This window comes from Myotis myotis, unplaced genomic scaffold (assembly GCF_014108235.1).
Source record: "Myotis myotis isolate mMyoMyo1 unplaced genomic scaffold, mMyoMyo1.p scaffold_m19_p_2, whole genome shotgun sequence".
NCBI lineage: Eukaryota > Metazoa > Chordata > Mammalia > Chiroptera > Vespertilionidae > Myotis > Myotis myotis.
The window spans coordinates 101,245,784-101,251,783 of NW_023416324.1; the positions used below are offsets into that span (position 1 = coordinate 101,245,784).

The 6,000-nt window shown below is 55.7% G+C and overlaps 1 protein-coding gene across 3 annotated transcripts in view; it reads right to left on the reverse strand.

The window, feature by feature from the left end:
• Window positions 1–5,025, reverse strand: part of IQSEC1 (IQ motif and Sec7 domain ArfGEF 1) — a 400,627-nt gene extending 395,602 nt beyond the window's left edge. The window contains exon 1 of one of the 3 annotated variants that reach the window (XM_036352252.1): window positions 4,809–5,020. The gene's annotated coding sequence lies outside the window, so the exon portion shown is untranslated. Of the gene's footprint in view, window positions 1–4,808 lie in introns of all 3 variants that reach the window. The other 2 variants (XM_036352245.1, XM_036352244.1) reach the window with 2 other exon arrangements.
• Window positions 5,026–6,000: the final 975 nt, after the last annotated feature.

A 6,000-nucleotide genomic window follows, 5' to 3' on the forward strand; every position in this document is an offset into this window, starting at 1 on the left:
GAAGCCATTTCAGCTGCAGCCTGGCCTGCATCTGCACTGGGTAGAAGTGGGAAATTCAAGGCCCACAGAATTTCCTAGCCTCCTCCTAGCCTCATCTGTAGTTTCAGCTAGTTTCAATTAGGTCAGTTCACCTTCTCCTACTCCAGTTATTCCCAAACTCCTGGATGGTCTCTGTGCAATTTTTCAGCTGCTCTGTGGCAACTACAAGGATGACACCTACCCAAACAAGCTCAGAATGGTGCCCTTCCCAAGTCAGACAAAGCACCGCTTTTTCTTAAACGGACAGAAAGCAAAGAACAAAAAACACAATCAGTTGTCAAAACAATTTCATAGACAAAACAGCTGATATATAGCCATCCAACAGACAAAAAGTGCTGATGCCACAAATTCACACCTTACACTGCCTTCCACCAGGCACAGCCCCACCTCCTCCGGCACCACAGGCTGGACCTGAACCCAGAGGGGGAGGTGGAAACATACACTAGAAACGAGCAGGTCTCAACTTCATTTCACACACAGTGCTGCTCCTTGTGTTTCTCAATAAGAGCTAGATAAGAAGCATTTCATGATGTGTTTTCCAGGTTGTAAGGTAATAATTTGCTTAGCTTGTCAGATGGCTGGGAGAAAGCTTCAGAGAAATACTCTCATCCTGTAGATTCTACCATCTGCTGGAAAAGTAACAACTGCTCACCCTGCTCCCTTGGAATTGAATACATTTTGTCTGAGCAGGACAAGCCTCCAAGAGCATGGTGCAGCTCATTCCTGGCTGAAGGCCATCCTCCCGGCATTGGATACTTGGCTTTATCTTGGCTGGGGGAACAGGAATATGATTTCATGAAAATATGAGCACAGCATCGCCCTCTGCCACCCTCAGGTCAGCCTCTCTGGCCTGCACAGTCCCCACTCTTTGCTAAGAGGGACAGGGAGAAAGATGGTAAGATCCCTCAGATCTTCAGAACCAGTACTTCCCAACTACTTCAAAGGATAACACTCTTTCACGGGCCAGGACCTTCCAAGTACAGCTCCTCCCGCCATTGCTTCCAGTCATCCCTCTTCACTGGCCTCCCTCAAGCTTCCCTCCAAACTGGTGCACAGTCCTCATGGTTAATGTCACCACAGACCCAGGAAGAGGGCTTATTTGTTAAGGTAACAGAGACTGAATCCCACTGGAAACCTCCCCCAGAGTGAGTCACCAGCTCAGAACTTTAGGAAAGTGTTCTCTCTGGGTGATGTGATGGCACTTGAGGGCTGGAGGGGATGAGAAAGTGAAAAGGTTGCTCCACAGAGGTCTCCTCTATGACCTTTTTAGGACACCATTTACTTCTGTCAGAAATTCCGGAATATAAAGTCTAGACGGGACCATCTGGTGCAGTCCTTCCCCAGCACACTGCCACCTCAGGTGAAGGCAGGGCCTGGCCTTGGTGACAAGATCCTGCGTGGCTGGACAAAAGCCCTGCGTGGGGGGCTTCTTTCCAGCACTAGAGATTGGGACTGGCAGGGCCCCAGGAGGTCATGTGATCACTCCTCAGCATGGTAGGTGGATGAGAGCAGAGGGCCTACACCTGAGCCCCACCTCTGGCTCCACCACTAGCCAGGCGGAGAACTTAAACAAGTCACATAACCTCTCTGAGCTTCAGTTTCAACATCTGTAAAATCAGTGCTCCTGCACCATACGAGTGATCCGTGCAAAGACCTGGAGCAGGACCCGCATAAAGGATGCCCTCAGCAGATGTGGCTGTCACTCCCAGAGACTTGGTTTTCTATGTTCCTCAACCAGCAATGCCTCCTAGAATTCAAGCTTTCTAGAGGAAACACAGTGGTCCTCATCAATCGACCCCCTGCCGTCATCCACTTAACAAATATCTACTGAGCAGCGACCATGTGTCTAAGCCCCTAGTGGGCGGGGGGCAGTTCTAGAACCATCATTAGAATGTAGTCCATGAAGCACTGGAAATGAATTCTAATGTCACAAAAAAACAACTTATATAGCCCGATGTAATCAAAGGCATCCTATTTCTTTCCTGTTATCAGCCTGTTTTCCTCAAAGCTCAGGCACTCATGATCATATCTTTCAGTGGTGGTTGAAAAATGACTTTCTGAGAAAGCGCTTAAATGTTTCTGGGCTTAAAAATTCCCACCATGCCCAGTAATCCTACCCAAGGACTGCTTGGGTGAAGTGGTACTAAGATGACTGCTGGCCTGTGTGAACCCGTTCAATTGCACCTATCTGTCCCCCAGAGGGACACTCTACTTTTCAGATGTCAGGGCGGTCCTGTCCAGAGGCAGGAGGAGCAGGACTCCTGTTTCAAGCTGGAGCAGCAAGACTGCTTAGAAAAAGGAAAGCCAGGCCTAGCTTAGCCTGACATGCTCCCTGGACCCTGACCTACAAGGGCCCCTGTCTGTAGACAGCAGGGCCTGGGAGAGGCCACTGGCAGTGCCCGATGGTGGGCACTCTGGCGCCAAGGGAAAGTGGAGCAGAGTCCCCCAGCAGGAAGCAGTTCTGAGGCTGTGGCCTTGCCCTGCCTGTCACCTTGGTGACCTCATGCACAGATGTTCCTGTTTTGGTAAACTCCAACCCCACCCCCACCCCAACTTCTGGACAGCGGTTCTTCACGGTGCCATGTTCCCCACTCCAAGTCTCTGCACCAGGCCCCTGGAGGTCTCGCCATGTTGTCAGGAAGGTCACCTCCTGCCTGTGCTCAGTTGGCCCAAAAGAAGTGAGAACCTGGCTGAAGAGCGAAGAACCTGAACTGCATTAAGCACCTGTGGGCCAGTTTCCTCAACACCCATCACTTTCACTCATACTCAGAAACAGTGTGGGAGACAGCTATGATCATCTCTGTTTTGAGGGCATTTTAAAAATCCCAAGGCTAAGAGAAGGGGCATGATGACCACCTGCTGGCAAGTGCCAAGCTGGCCATCAGACCCAAATTTGTCTGCCATGTCCGTTTCTCCATCAGAGCTGTTTATTCTTTTCCTTGCTGCCCTGATCTTTTTTTTTTTCCTTTCATGTTTACATGCACATCACTAATGGCTTTGCATAAAGAAGGCTCTTACTAAAAGCTGGCTCCTCTCAGGGGATGGGTTATCCCATGCTCCCTAGGCATAAATCACCTTGCTCCATGGATGACCCGTGGGCACCTCAAATACAGGTGTGGAAAAGTAGCTTTCAGTCCATTCCCCCCCCCCCCCCCAGGCTGACCCAAACCCCACCAGCCCCCACAAGTCTCCCATGAAAGGAAATGAAGCAGATGCAGGAAGATGAGATCTCAGATGATGACCTGTCAATATGCTGGTGGTACAAGCTGCCTCTCTGGAGCTTGTTAGAAATGCAGGCTCTCCAGCCTGCCCCAGACCTACAGCCAGAATCTGCATTATAGTACAATCCCTAGGGCCTAGGCACTTTGTGTGCACGTTCAAGTTGAATAAGCTCTCCTGACCTACAACTTGGGTCAGGGACTGTGTTGCCACCATTTCTCTCCAAGGGGATGCTATCATAGGTTCTGGCTGTGTCTCAACTAAGGGAAGCCAGGCTGACACAGGGCTGGGGACTTGTGAAATCCTGCATCTAAGGCCACCGCCAGGATGCCATACTGTGAGGATCTCCATAGCAGGCAGGATTTACTGCCTCTTAGAATCTTCCCATCCTCACACTCGCCTCCTCCAGAGCTAACCCAGAGCCCAGGAACACTGCCCAGAGCCCAAGCAGGAAGCAGGGTGGCAGGCAGGGACCCTCTGTCCCATGAATACAGCCTGGCACAGACTCACCTGCGGTGGGGGAGACATGGGATCTCAGATGAACTTACCTGGACTCCTGGGAATCAGGAGGCCCTCCCCTCCCCTTCACCCACACAGGATTTGGGGATCAGGGTTAACTGCGGACCACCACCTCTCCTCTTCCCAACCACCCCCAACCGTTTTTCTCCTCCCCCCAGTCCACACCATGGAGTGTGGGCTAGGCTCCCAAAGACATAGGGACGGAATGGGTATACAGGGCGTGGACGCAGGAACCCCAACCCAGCATCACCCGAAGCCCGCCCACCCCAAGCCCGTCCCATGTTCCGGATTGGTGCCCGGACTTCTGCGCTCCAGTTTTCAACACCCACCGGAGGTGAGCCAGCAGCCGGCCTGCGGGCTGCGAACTTGTGGGGACGCCAGAGGCCCGCGTGACTGGGCAGTCTCGCCCCTTCACGTCCGGGCATAATCCTCGGTCCGAAATAGTCCGAGTAATGCCGGGATGAAGCGAGCGGGGTATTAACCCAGGGCCGCCAAGGAAGGCTTGGAGGCATCCTGAGGGAGGAGGCAGCATCCCGGGCCGGAGGCAGCTCCGAGTCCCTTCTGGAGGGGCTGAGTCCGAAAGTGACCCGCCCAGTCGAGGGTGGGGTCTGCGCCCAGCGTGTCCCTCCCCACCGGGTCCCGGGGTCTCCGGGGCAGGAGTTCAAGCTGCGACACCCAGAGCTCCAGCTCTGCGCCCCAGGCAGTCCCCCGGAGTGAGCCTGAGCCCGCGCCCGCAGCAGACCGGGAGGGCGGGAGCCGAGCCCCAGCCGTCGATCACGGAGAGCGGGACGGTGGGCGCTCCCGACAGCGCCTCCGAGTTCCTTCTGAGGGAGTCCAATCCCTGCTCGAGAACCCGCCCCAGGCCGGGCCGCGACCGCGCCGGGGGTCCCCGTTGCGCCCCGGGGTCTCTTGACGGGCGGGGCGCTCCCTAGACGGGCACCCTCCCCACCTGCCTCGCAGAGGAAGGGGCCCCCCGAAGAAGTTCGCGCGACACCGACGCGCCCGCCGCCCTCTTCCCCGTCCCCGCTTACTTGTCGCGGCGGCCGCGGAGCTGCGGGATGGCGCCGAGAGGCTGCGGGCCGGGGCCGGGGTCCGGGCGGGCGCGCGCGGCCAGGTGTTGCCGGTGCCGCTCCAGCAGGCCGGCCTTCTCCCGGCTCAGCCGCGCCACTTGGAGCTCCAGCTCCTCGATGCGCCGCCCCCGGCGCGCCAGCAGCTCCTGCTGAGCCGCGACGATCCGGGCCAATTCCTGCAGGTACTCGGCCGCCTCGCCCGGGGGCTCCGCGGCGCTGGCCATGGTCCCTGCCCGGCGCCAGCCGCGCCTCAGGCAAGAGGAAGGCGGGGCGGCGGCGGGGCGGCCATGGCTGCGCAGCGGGGATGGCGCCTCCGCGCGGCACCGGGATCGGCCCGGGGAGCGCGGCGACACGGGCTGGCGCGGCCCCGCCGGGACTCTCACCTCCGCCGGTGCCCGCCCCGGGTGTCTCCGCGCCTTCTGCTCCGTGCGTTGCGGCGCTCTGTCACCCGCTGTCCCACGGGCGCGCAGAGGCCGAGCGAGCGCGGAGCTGCGGCCGCCCCCGGCGGGCGAGGAGTTTGCAAAGTGCCGGCTACGAGGCCAAACGGGAATCTGAGCGGCCAGCGCGGGAGGAGGAAGGAGGGAGGGCGCCTCCTGCCGGCCTTGTGCCCCGCGCCCTGTGCCCCAGGGTGCCATTCTCAACACCACCATTCCTAGCCGCTGGGATATATAAATTTAATAAACAAGAAATTAGGGGGGGGGGGCGGGGAATATATATATATAAATTATATAAATAAAAATATATATAATCTTCAGCCTACGATTTGGGTTTGAATAGAAAAATAATGAATTGTGCAGACTTGGGAATGTTTAACTGATCTAAGTCTACTAAAACGAGGGTTTGTTTTGTAGATGCACACCTAAACAAGTTTTCTAGACTAGCTCTTCCACATTCTACTCAGATGGTGGCTCTACAGCCTCCAAAATGTCCAGGTGGACCAGCTGCTAAGGCCTAGGCATGACCTTCCAAAACTCACACCCTGGGTTCTGGGAACTGATCAGCTTGTAGGACAAGGACCCATCTCCACACTGGCATGGAGGTCTTCAGCAGTTCATTTGCCTCTGAGCTTCAGTTTCCACAGCAATAATGTTTTATATTTCTTAACTTTTAAAACATCTTTATAATTTTCATACTCCAAATTTCTTTGGTACTA